At 49.9% G+C, this 13,367-nt stretch overlaps 1 protein-coding gene across 1 annotated transcript in view; it reads left to right on the top strand.

Moving 5' to 3' along the window:
• The window catches only part of DIS3L2 (DIS3 like 3'-5' exoribonuclease 2), a 1,275,365-nt gene that overhangs the window by 287,945 nt on the left and 974,053 nt on the right, over nt 1-13,367 (top strand). The gene's annotated exons all lie outside the window — the stretch shown is intronic.

Here is a 13,367-nt window from a genome sequence, read left to right as displayed (position 1 = left end):
ACATATGTTGGGCATCAGCATTTTCGTTTTGCTGTGGGCGAGGAGCAATTTCAATTCATGGCGTTACCCTTTGTGAACACTCAAGGACCTGAAGCGAGACCAAAGGTTTTGGCCCCAGTGTTGTGCTTGTTACTGGAGAAGGGGATCGCGGTACTGGGTTACCTGGACGATCTGCTTCTGCGTGCAGAGTCCTCTTCGGCTCTAGAAGCCGACTTGGAGGTTACGGTGCGAACTCTGCAGGAGTTCGGGCGGACATGGAATTTTCAGAAATCGGCACGGTCTGTCCACAAAGCGGAACTACTTGGGTCTGACGCTGCATTCAGCGTCAGCCTGGGTGTTTCTTCCTCAGACAAAACTACTAAAGCTGCAGGAGACTGTTCGGCTCCTGTTGTCCAACCATCGATTGTCTCTCAGGACTTGCATGCAAGTACTGGGTCTGATGGTCTCCACCTTCGAGGCAGTTCCGTTTGTGCAGTTCCACACCAGACCTTTGCAAAGGGAGATTCTGATCAAATGAAACAAGGATCTGCTGTCATTGGACAATCTGATCCTGTTGAGTCGGGGTTCAAGGGAGTCTCTCTCCTATGGTGGCTTCGCTCCCCTGTCCTACGTCTGGGAAAATCTTTTTCCCCCTGTATTGGACTAAGATCACTACGGATGCCAGTCTGTCCAGATGGGGAGGTGTCTTGGGAGTGTGTTCGGCCCAAGGTGTCCAGGTTGCTGATCAACATCCTAGAAATTCGGGCGATCAGACTGTCTCAATGGACTGATCATCTGCAGGGATGCCCTGTTGCGATAAAATCGGATAATGTTACAGCTGTGGCATTTGTCAATCATCAAGGGGGCAAAGAGTGCCCTGGCAGCCCAGGAAGTGGTGGGCAGAACAATGTTCTGGCCCTCTGCTGTGCACATTCCGGGGGTGGAGATTTTTAAAGCGGACTATCTCCGTTGGCAGACGTTGGATGCGGGAGAACGGTCTCTTCACCCAGAGGTATTTCAACAACTGTGTCTTAAGGTGGGGGACCCCTGATGTGGATCTGCTAGCTTCCTCCAACAGAAAGGTGCAGAGGTTCGTGTCAGTCTCGGGATCCTCTGGCCAATGCCGCAGACGCTCTTGTGGCCCCTTGGGGGTCAGTATCGTCTGATTTACGTTTTTCCTATAATTCAAATTCTGTCGAGACTGCTACACAGGATAGAGGTAGAAGGAATTCCATTCATTCTGGTGGCACTAGACTGGGCTCACCGGTCCTGGTACGGCTGGTAAAATATGTCCCTTGGAAACTTTCTCTCGAGGAAGGTCTATTGTCTCAGGGACCAATATTCCATCTTGCTTTATGGTCACTGGCTTTAACGGCGTGGCTATTGAAAGCCAGGTGCTAGGACAGGGCTGTCAGTCGGTAATTCCTACGCTGTTGAAGGCTAGGAAATCTACTTATAGGAAGGTTCATTGTCGAGTTTGGAAGGCGTACATTACTTGGTGTAAGTCACTCCTTTTCTGTGTATCGCCTGTTGGAGTTTCTACAATTGGGTGTAGATCAACGTTTGGGTCTGGGCACCATCAAGGGCCAGATTTCCTCCTTGGCTATTTTTTTTCCAAAGGTCGTTGGCGGCGAAGTCCTTGGTTCACACTTTTGTGTAGGGAGTTTTTCATCTGGTACCTCCGTGGGATCTGTTTGGTTCTGTTGATGCTTCAAAGGCCTCCCTTTAAAAATATTTGAGAAATTCCTCTGCTCTCTGTCGCAGTAGGTGGCTTTTTTAGTAGCTATTCCGCACAGCGTGTGTCGAAGTTGGCTACATTTTCCTGTCAGTCACCTTATTTTGTGATTCATAGGGACAAAGTGGTTTTACGACCCTGTCAGGTGTTCCTTCCGAAGGTTGTCTCAGGGTTTCGTTTAAATCCGGGATGCGAACAGATCCACATCCGGGGATCCCCATTTAGCACACAGCATCTGAAAAACCTCCGGGTGCAGGGACCATTCCCCCTTGTCCAGGGTCTGGCGGCTCAGATAATCGGCCTGCCAGTTCTCCACACCCGGAATGTGAACTGCCGAAATCGCCGGGACGTGAGTCTTGGCTCAAGACAGAATGCTGGTCACTTCCTGCGCCGCCCGGGCACTCCTGGTGCCCCCTTGGTGATTGATGTAAGCCACTGCAGTGGCATTGTCCGTCTGCACCCGTACAGGGCGGCCCTGAAGACGATCCAACCAATGGAGCAGGCACAGCCTGATCGCTCTCAATTCCAAGATGTTTATCGGTAGGGAGGATTCCTCCACCGACCAAGTGCCCTGGGCAGACAGGTAGCCCAGGACACCACCCCAGCCCGACAGGCTGGTATCCGTGGTAATCACCGTCCACAGCAACGGCCGGAAGGATTTCCCCTCCACTACGGCCGGGGACTGAAGCCATCACAGAAGATCTACTCTGGTTTGGTGACTGAGACACCCTCAGGTCCAAGGAATGAGGGAGCCTGTCCCACCTGGCCAGTATCTCCGCTTGGAGAGACCGCGTGTGAAACTGTGCAATCGGTATCGCCTCGAAGGCTGACACCATCAATCCCAGGGACCGCATACAGGTCCTGTGCGACGAGGACTCGTGCCTGAGGGACCTGACCTCGCTCTGCAGGGTCCGGAGCTTGTCCTCCGGCAGAAACACCTTCACTTGGGCGGAGTCCAAGACCATTCCCAAATATGGGAGACGAACAGAAGGAGACAGTCGACTTCTGAACGTTGATGGTCCTTTAGGTCGCTAGAAGCCAGGAAATCTCCTGGACACAGGGAGGCCACCACCGAGCGGAGCGATTCCATGCTGAAATTTTGATTGCGCACGAAGCGGTTGAGAACTTTTAAGTCCAGAATCGGACGCACCTTGCCCTCCTTTCTGGGCACAGTGAACAGATTTGAATAAAACCCCCCGAAATCAGTCCCGATGTGGCACCGGGACGATTACTCCCTGGGCGAGTAGATCCTGAACCGCCCAATGAAGATCTTGCAGCCGATCTGGGGTCAAACGAAGATTTGAGGGAAAGAATCTGTCCGCTGGTCGTGAAAGGAATTCGATCTTGTAACCTGATCGAATGATTTCCTGAACCCACTTGTCCGGAATCCGGAGCAGCCAAAGTTGGAGGAAACCGCGCAGGCGTCCCCCCCCACCCCTGAAACGGGTGAGGGCGCCCCTTCAGGCAGTGGCGGACTGTGCCGCCACACCAGCCTGGGCGGCTTTTGGCTTGGCCGCCCAGGACTTTCTCTGGCCACCCTGGCCCTTGAAAGGTTTCCCTTGAAGGATTCTGCAAGCAGACCCCCAAACAGGAATAAGCTGATAGCCAGAGGTATTCCCACAAAAAAAAACAGTAAAGACAGACCCCACAAGTATTACCACACGCCTGTCGATTTCCTCTGTACAGAAAGAGGAAGTGATGTCACCGCAGGAGGCTGAACTAGGACTTCAGACTAAGGAAACATGGTTGCCCATAGAAAGCAATGGGAGGCTCCGGGAACATGGCTGCCGACATGTGCTCAGGAGAACACATTAAGATACACTACATACATCGCTGCAGAAGCGCCCACAGTGAAGCCAGCATGCTGCCCACACTTAAAATGGCGGACCGGCGGTTTTTAACACTGCAGCGGTCGCCGCACGTGTCTGCACCTCCACACACACCATAAGTGTCACATAGGAGAGGGACCCCCACAACCCACATAGGGAACTAGCTGAGTGAAAGTCCCCGCAGGGACCAGGAGAAAGGGAGCCCCAAAAACGCACAGACATTGGGGGATACCACAGACGCACAGGACTGCCAGCCCCAGACAGAGGCCCCACACAGAATGTACTTACCGTACCCAATGGCGTGGGTGTCTCACATCGACGGGAAACCACCCACCCCAGATTGCGGGGGTGCCATCAGCCAGAAACGCAGGACGCTAGCAACGCACGAAAACCGTGGGAGAGACGTCCAGGTGAGGTGGCCACCTCGCGGGCTTTCATCCCTGAGGACAGGGATGGGTTGTTTGCGAGGCTAGGGCATACGCATAGCCTGTTAACTGCTCGATGGTGGGCTGGGATTCCATAAGGCCCTCTGTCCTGGGATACCAGGACGACCAGTGCGACTCCCAGCTCTGCGACACCATCATCTTGAAGAAGTGACTAACTAAACGCTGATAAACAGCTAGTAATGCAAAGAAAAAAACACATTTGCAGAAATAAAATCATAAGAAATAGAAGAAGGCTGAGACTGTAGCCCCAGCACAGGGGGGAGAGCCTATCTCACTCCTAACTAGGCAGAAGACAAACTGAGTTGGGATGGCTGATAGCAGGGGGGTATTGGACCAGTGGCAGAGCCCCCATAGAGGACATTGTGCTTGCCGTCCTTATGTCCTAAGCCTAAACAGCCTAAGGAAATTGCCTTACATTCCTTAGATGTGGTAAGAGTGTTTCGGGTTTACCTGGCGGTGACTGAACCGACTAGGAAATCCGATTCTGTTTTGTTCTTACGGATGAACCTCGTAAAGGGGCAGGCCCCATCTGCTGTGACCATTTCCAGGTGGATCAGGCAGACGGAGGTGCAGGCCATAACTGGGAAAGGTGAAACCTAACCTTTAGTGGAATAGGCCTGAGTCAACTTCTGTCTGATTTGTCTGGAGATAGTAGCCGAAGAAGCGGCCAGCCCTTTTTCTTGGTCCGTCTGTAATCACAAAAACCGAGTCTGACCTCGAATCACATGAACCACATCCAAGGTATGCAAAGCTTGTGATCCTTGGGATGAGCTGGCTTGGGACACAGAAGGCAACACAATGTCCTCATTCAAATGGAAATCAGACAACTATGTGCAGGAATGATGGACAGGGATGAAGAACCACTTTATCCCTATGGACCACTAAATAGGGACTGCGACAGAATAATGCCGCCAATTCCCATACCCTGCAGGCCAAGGTAATAGACACCAAGAGTGTCACCTTCTGGGATAACTTGGGCAAGGGGATCTTCTGAATAATCTGAAATGGAGGTTTCTGGAGAGCCAAAAGTACTACATTTAATTCCCATGGCGGCAGAAGAGACTGTACAGGTTGAGCCACATGTGGAACCCCCTGAATGAAAGGTATGAACTAAAGTGTGTGCCTAGGGGTCGCTGAAAGAAGATTGCCAGGGTGGACACCTGGCCCTTGATGGTACTCAAGACCAACTTCTGATCAACGCCCTGTTGAAGAAAGGTTAAGATCCGAGCCACAGAAAAGGATTGAGGATGAGCATCAATCGACTCGCACCAAGAAATGTACGCTTTCCACATAAGATGGTATATCTTGCTGGAAGACAACTTCCTTGCCTTCACCATAGTAGGGATCACTGATCGAGACAGACCTCTATCCATCAGTACCTGGCTTTCAACAGCTAAGCCATTAAATCCAGCTACTAAAGCAGGCTGGTAGATCAGCCCTTGGGACAACTGGTCTCTGAGAGGAAGCCCCCCAAGGGACGTTTACAGCCACCAGGATGATTGGAAGATCCTCGCTCTTGATTCCTTGTAGGAACTGCGGAAGAAGCTTCATTACAGGCAAAACCTTGTATCTGTTTCTCGAGGTTCGGGTACCATCTTTAGTCCATTGGCTGTTTTAGATGGATCTGATGGCTAACCTATTAGATTAGTGATCTTTGATCAGGGTATGTAGCATATCTTCTTTTTTCCAACTTGAAGAGAAATGTGGAGAGACTCTCCAGTGACCATCACCTTTAGACACTGGCCAAAAAACGGAGGCACTTCCTGTGTGGGAGGGGTTATATTGGAGGGCATCCTTTCTGATTGGTTGCCAGTGTCCTTCACCTAAAGTTGGCTATATAACCCATATGTTACGATTTATGGCTCTGTGTCCCCGTGATGTACGAAAAGAAATGGCAATTACTTGCACTGAGGGGCAAGCAGCACTTGGTGTGTACCTTTGCTCCCCTGGTGCATTTGCCTTTGCCGCCATGGGACCTCAATTTGGTGGTGTCAGTTTATCAGAAACCTCCCTTTGAAAATGCTCGGGAGATTCCTCTTACGTTGTCCAGAAGGTGGCCTTTTTGGTGGCTATTACTTCGGCATGCAAGGTGTCTGAGCTGGCAGCGATGTCTTGTCGTTCACCTTATCTAGTGGTTCACAGAGACCAGGTGGTTCTTGGACCATGTCTGTCGTTTCTTTCAAAGGTCATCCCCAATTTTCATCTGAATGAGGACATTGTGTTGCCTTCCCTGTGTCCTAAGCCTAAGCATCCTAATGAAGTTACTTTGCATTCCCTGGATGTGGTACACGCAATCAGTGTATCTGGCAGCTACAGAGTCATTTACGAAGTCAGACCCCCTGTTTGTCCTCACGGATGGATCTCGCAAGGGACTTGCTGCTTCTGCTGCGACCATTTCAAGATGGATTAGGCAGACTGTGGTTCAGGCTTGATCTATTAAGGGTCAGGTTCCTCCTTTTCCTGTCAGGGTGCACTCTACTCAGGCGCATATTGCTTTCTGGGCATGCTGTCATCGGGCGTCGTTAGTGCAAGTTTGCAAAGCGGCCACTTGGTCATCTGTGCACACATTCACCGTTTTATAAAGTGGATGCATTGGCATATGCAGATGCTACTTGTGGCTGCCAAGTTTTGCAGGCTGCTGTTTAGGGGACTTGTCCTTTTGAGGTTTTTTTTTTTTTTTTTTAAGGTGAGCTCTATTTCCCAGTTGAGCTCCATGTTACCTGGTTGGCTATGCGTAGCCTTTTGGGAAGTTTTGTTTTCAGCAGTTCCCACTGCTTTGGGACGTCCCTACGGTCATGAAGAGCTGTCTGTCAATGAACGAAAGAGAAAATAGGATTTCTCGATCTTTCATTGACAGACGCAGCTTCATATCTACTTGACCAATGGGTTATGCTGCCCCCTACAGGAGTAGGACACTAAGCAGGAAAAAACTTTGCCATGCTTTTAGGGCTGTCCCTGCAGGCATAACCCCACAGCCCTCAGTTTGTTTCTGCCTAGTTTAGGAGTAGGACCTAGTTCCCTGCTGGAATTTTGGTCTTGGCTATTTAATTTGGAAAACATTGTTTAATTTTTATTTACTAGATGGGGTTCCTGGAGAACTACAAGCAACAGCCGGCTGGGTTTCGAACTGGATATCCTAGATCCTTGAGGTCTCCCAGCCTGGCCAGCGAGCGTGAATAGATTATAATCCAGCACTCGCCCTGGCCACGCCAAAGCCCCAATGCACAGGGACGAGTCAGCGAGTGGACCATCTCGCTGGGACGTCCTGAGTTGCAGCGTACCCCCTGTCTGGCAGCACCCCCATCCAGGGTGGGAGGGAGTCAGTTCGGAGCGCCGCCCACCTGGTACTGTGGTATGGTGTGTAAACTGTCCCCCCCCCCCCCCCCAACTCTCTGGCGGACTCAGGGTGGACGTGGGCCCCCTCCATGGTATAGTCGGACCCTCAGATATCGCTCAGTTTCCCTGCCCATTTGGACATACCTGGCCTCCCTCAGCTGTCCCCCCCCCCCCCCTTCCATTGCGGGTTCTTAACTCTGGGGGCAGATATATTACAGCCGCTGCTGCCTTTCTGTGGGGGGGGGGGGGGCGGCGGGCGTCTGTCTTGGTGGGGTCTCCTCCTGGGGACCATCCAATGCATCTTGTCTGTGGACCCCCCTGGGGGTCCTGGAGATCGCATGGCACGCCGTGGCAGCCACCATTTTCCTGTAGATTCATGCTCAGCTTTCCTCGTTGTAAATGCATGGGCAGCCATTTTCTGATAGTTCCCCATAGGTATGCATAGGGGCCAGCATTTTCTTGTAGTCCAAGACTGCTGGACAAGCAAGGCAGACACTAGCTATGACCCAGGTGTTTTTTCTATTTCTGTGTCAGATCGTTTTCCCTCTGCACAGAACGTTCCTGCAAGCCTCCTGATTGGTTTGGGTATGGTTGGGGTCCCTTGTAGGTATTCACTCGCTCTGCTGACAGACTGTGTTAGACTGGGACTTGAATACCGCCAGTGCATCAGTGCGATCGCGTTTTTGAGACCCTTTTAAAGTGACACTGCCTCTTTTTATTTTCAGTGTAAATGGAGTCCCAGGACAAAAATTTCACCTACAGACCACCTCGGTGTGGCGGCAGAACCCTCTGGGTCACAGCCCCTGTCTTTTACAGCAGTTTTGGAAAGCCTAGTGTCAAAAGTGTATTTAGTGTTAAAAAGCGCTGCTAGCTGTAAGTGCCCTTTGCCTTCACCTCCTCCTGTAGTATCCTCCGATTCTGAGGCAGATATGGCCGCCACAGATGCACCCCACCTTGGTGATCTTTGTCATTGCATTCTGAGGACGAAGAGGACATGGCCTCGTCAGTTGCCGCGTGGGAAAGCGAATTGGTGGGATCACTTATAGTTTCTGTGCGAGAAACTTTAAAAATGGCTGAGCCTACAGCATCAGCAGCACAGATGTCTTTTGGCATCTGCAAATCCCAGTAATTGGGCAAGGTGTTTCCCTGCCTTGAACTTTTTGACAATATTGTTAATGAACAGTGGGGGCGCATCAAGCATATGTTAGTGGTGCCCAAGCGCTTTAAACTCTGTTATTCCTTTCGCAAATGCGGTTTCCGCTCGGTGGACCGTGCCACTAAAAGTGGATCATCCTCTTTCCAGACTAATAAGTTTACTGTTCCCGGTGGAAGAATCCCCGGCCTTTATGGACCCAGTTGATAGACGTATTGAGTCTCTGTCCCCTCATTTACATGTTAGCGGGCTCTATATTGAACCCAATATTTGTGACCACCCTGGTGTCGGACCATCACTGGGTGAAGTTACTTAAAGGTCATTGGGAAACGGAACCTATTTCTCCATGGCTGATTGAACTCATGGATCAAATGGCTCAAGCCCTGCTGTATATATGTGATGTGTCGCTGGATGCGGCTCCCCTGTATTTGGTGGGGATTGCTATTAGACGTATGGTGTGGTTAAAGAGCTGGTCTGCGGACAAGGCTTCCAAAAAGGCTCTTTCTGACCTTCCCTTTACAGTGGAGAGGTTTGATCTACTCCTCCAGGGAGGGTCCAAAGGCCTTACGGTTTGGAAGAGTACTCTTCTCCCTCAGTACTCTAAGGGCAAGGCACCACGTACTAGACGGGGACCTTCTTTTACTGCTCATAGGCGGCATTTTTGTGCCGCCTTGTTGCAGGAGAAAGGTAAGCCTTTCAGCTCTCCTCGGGATTCAAAGAAGACATGGTCAGTTAAACCGAAGAAAGGCCAATCCGGATCTGCAGACAAATCCTCGTCTGCATGAAGGTATGCCCTCACCCGTTTCTGGAGTGGGGGGACATCTTTGCTTTCCAGAACCATGGAGTTCCTGGTTTCTGGACAAATGGGTTCACAAACGGATCCGATCAGGGTACAAGATCGAATTCCAATCTCGACCGTCGGACAGGTTCTTCCCGTCAAATCTGCGCCTATCTCCAGACTGGTTAAGGGCTCTGAGAGGCGGTACAAGATCTGCTGTCACAAGGGGAGATTGTGCCGGAGTCCATTCGCACGGTAGTGGCGTCCCTACGCCAAGGAGACTTTGTGGCCTCCAAAGATGACAAGGACGCATATCTACATATCCCGATCTATGCTTGACACCAGCGTTTTCTTTGCTGTAGGAGAGGAGCATTATCAATTTGCGACGTTGCCCTTGGTCTCGCCTCCACCCCCAGGGTCTCTACCAAGGTGCTGGCATTACTGCACCCACGTGGGATTTTGATACTGGGGTATCTGGATGATCTCCTATTGAGGGCATACTCTCATCCAGACCTGTTGGGCGGCTTGACGATCACTGTCCAAACACTGCAAGAGTTCGGTTGGAACATCAATTTAAAAAAATCAGCCCTGATACCTTCGCTGAGACTGGATTATCTGGACCCCACTTGAGATTCTGCTTTGGCGAGGGTCTTTTTTCCCCCGGACAAGCTGCAGAAGTTGCAGGAGGCAAATCGGTTGCTGTTGGAAAGCAATCTTCTCTGCGAACTTGCATGCGGGCCTTGGGTCTGATGGTATCAACCTTCGAGGCGGTTCAGTTTGCTCCGTTCCAAATGAGACCCTTACAAAGGGAGATTCTTGTAAAGTGGAACAAGGATCCAAAGTCCTTGGACACCTTGGTTCAGTTGAGTTGCTCTTCTAACAGTCTGCTCTGATATGGTGACTTCACTCATCAGCACTACGCCAAGGCTAGTCCTTCCTTTTGTTGTATTGGACGGTGGTAACCACAGACGCCAGCCTGTCAGGCTGGGGAGAAGTGCTGGGGAGCCTTTGCGCCCAGGGATCCTGGACAGTGGAAGAGTCCAAGGTGCCGATAAATATCTTGAAGCTCAGAACGACAAAACTTTGAGTTATTGGAAAACTCATCTGCAAGGTTGCCCGGTCCGGATTCAATCGGACAATGCCACGGTCTGGGCGTACATCAATCAAGGAGGCATTAAGAGTTTCTTGGCGGCTCAGGAGGTGGCCGAGATTCTGGATTGGGCAGAGAAGTTTGTTCCAGCTCTCTCTGCTGTGCACATCCCAGGTGTGGAGAACTGGCAGGCGGATTACCTGAGTCGTCAGGTGTTGGATCAGGGAGAGTGGTCCTTGCATCCAGAGGGGACACCCGATGTCGACCTTTTTGCTTCTCGCCTCAACAAGAAAGTTCAGAGGTTTGTAGCCAGGTCGAGGGATCCTCTGGCTGACGCCACAGACTCACTGGTGGCTCCTTGAGGATCCGTATAAGCTGATCTATGCATTTCCTGTGCTGAAACTCCTTCCAAGGCTTCTGCGCAGAATAGAGGTGGAAGGAATTCCGGTCATTCTGATGGCACCAGACTAGCCTCGCTGGGCTTGGTACGCGGACCTGGTAAGGTTGGTCGCCGTTGCTCCTTGGAGACTTCCTCTCAGGGAAGATCTGCTGTCTCAAAGGCCAATCTTCAATCCTGCTTTAGTCGCTGGCTTTAACGGCGTGGCTGTTGAAAGCCAGGAACTGAGGGAATAGGGGTCTTTCTGACACTCATTCCTACACTACTGAAGGCCAGGAAGTCTACTTCCAAGAAGATCGATCATAATATGTGGAAATCGTACATTTGTTGGTGTGAATCGCTGAAGGTGCACCCTTGTTTGTTCTCGGTAGTTAGGGCTTTGACCTTTCTTCAAAGAGGGGTTGAACAGCATTTGGCTTTGGGTACTATCAAAGGCCAAGTGTCGGCTTTGGCTACTTATTTCCAACATCCTTTAGCTACGCATGTCCTGATTCGCAGTTTTATTCAGGGGCTGCGTCATATGGCTCCTCCGAGGCAATCCCCGCTGCCTTTGTGGGATCTAAATTTGGTATTATCTGTTCAAAAACCTCCTTTTGAGAACATTGGGGAGATTCCTCTGCTTATGGTCGCAGAAGGTTGCCTTTTTGGTAGCTATCACTTCTGCCCGCAGAGTGTCTGACTTGGTGGCGTTGTTTTGCCGTTCACCTTATCTGGTGGTCCACAGAGATAAAGTGGTACTTCAAACTAATAAGTCGTTTCTTCCTAAGGGGAATTCTGATTTCAATTTGAATGAAGACATTGTGCTGCCTTAACCCTGTCCTAAGCATAAGCATCCCAAGGAAATTGCCTTGCATTGTTTGGATGTGGTTCAGGCAATTAGTTTACCTGGCGGCTAGCCCAGGTGCAAAGGAAGCCCTAAATACATGCTTGCTCTTGGCTCTCATGGTTCTTTCATACAAGACTTTACTGTACACCCAGAGTCACTCCAGACTGTTGCAACTCTGTATTCTTTCAGTGGGTGACCGACTAAAAAGCCAGATTTTCCATAGTGGGGTAATTTCCAACCCAGTTCTTTCCTCCAAGGCTGTAAGAAGTTTCTCGCAACAGGTTCCATCCTGTGGGTCTGGGGAGCAGTCCTGGGTGCCCTATCAGTGCAGGGGATTCAGTTACTGGAGGAGCTCGCCTTCCCATCCACTTTCTGGAAAACCGGGTTTGATCAGTTGGTCCAGGGTGAATCCTTAAATGCTGGACTTCTAACACGAGGACATCCATTGAGCATCCAGCCAGGCCATCTCAAAGATGTGGCCTACAACAATCAAGGAGGCATCAAATGATCCTTATGGGAAACTGACTTGATTCCTTTTCCGTTCACTGTTTAAATCCCAGGATGTGCAAAACTGGCAGGTAGATTTTCTCGCTGATCTGTCTTGATTCAGAGAATCCCCTTAGGACCTCAGTCTCGTTTTCTATTAGAGAGATTTCCTCCTCTGACCTTGCCCGTAGGGGGGAGTTTCTTATTATTCTTATTGCGATTACTTTTGCACAGGGAATAACTAAATTAGTGACCTTATGTTGTAGGAAACGTTTCATTTACAAGGAAAAAATTTTATGTATGAAGGCCTCATTCCACTCCCAAACGCGGTCACTCCCACCTCAGTTGGGATGGTCTTTTTTTATTCTTTCCTTATGCCCTGCTCTGAAACATCCTCAGGGAATTTCTCTCCACTTTATAGAGTTAGGACGCTCTGTTAGGGGGTTACCTCTTAGCTACTTCCTCTTCTCAGGCACTGCTGCCTCTATGAAATCTCGTTACTTTCGCCTTTATGAAAAAGAAAAACATTTGCCCTGGTGGGACTTTGATTGAGGTGGACGAAATAGTTACTGGTAAATAGATATTTTATTGAAACAACATGCATATAAAACATGCATAGAATACATGACCAGTATCACATACAGGCATCATTGCATATAAAGCATGATGACAAGATAATACCAGCATTGCATATAAATTGTTATATATATATATATATAATTAGTATTTTGAACTCAACGCGTTTCGTGGGTCAGATGCCCACTCATCAGAAATGATGATGCATGAACGTGTCTAAAAAATATAAATATATATTAATATGGAATACTATACATAGTGCTGACCAATGAGTGCGGAGATTCAATTAAATATATAACCCATGTGGCGAGATCCACACTTACATGTGATTAGGCCAAACTGATGGGTGTGACGCTACCATAGGATGTAGGCACCAATCTCTAACCCGGAAGCCGAACGGGCCAGAATCTGAAGCAATCAGACCATTTTTATTTTTAATATTCCCATATCGGGTAGTAGACACCCACGCCCTACCATGGTCTCGCACTGTTAAGACCAGCTAATGCTACACTCCCAAGCACGGGCTGGCAGTCACTTTTCGTGGATATTGTAATATATTACAGTTGCTGTCACTACATGGCATTGGCAGCCTTGTGGTGGTGGTGCTCCCTCTGGTGGTGGGCTTGTCTGATCCGTGAGCTACGATATATGAAAGGGAAAGGTTTCCTTCCCCTGCTGTCCTGCCCCTTTTGGGTGGGGCCAGCTATATATCGGCGCCATGTTCCCGCTGACCGCG

The sequence above is a fragment of the Pelophylax lessonae genome, assembly GCF_965119305.1.
Source record: "Pelophylax lessonae genome assembly, chromosome: 3".
NCBI classification, from domain to species: domain Eukaryota; kingdom Metazoa; phylum Chordata; class Amphibia; order Anura; family Ranidae; genus Pelophylax; species Pelophylax lessonae.
This window is presented reverse-complemented; position numbering and strand designations above follow the sequence as displayed.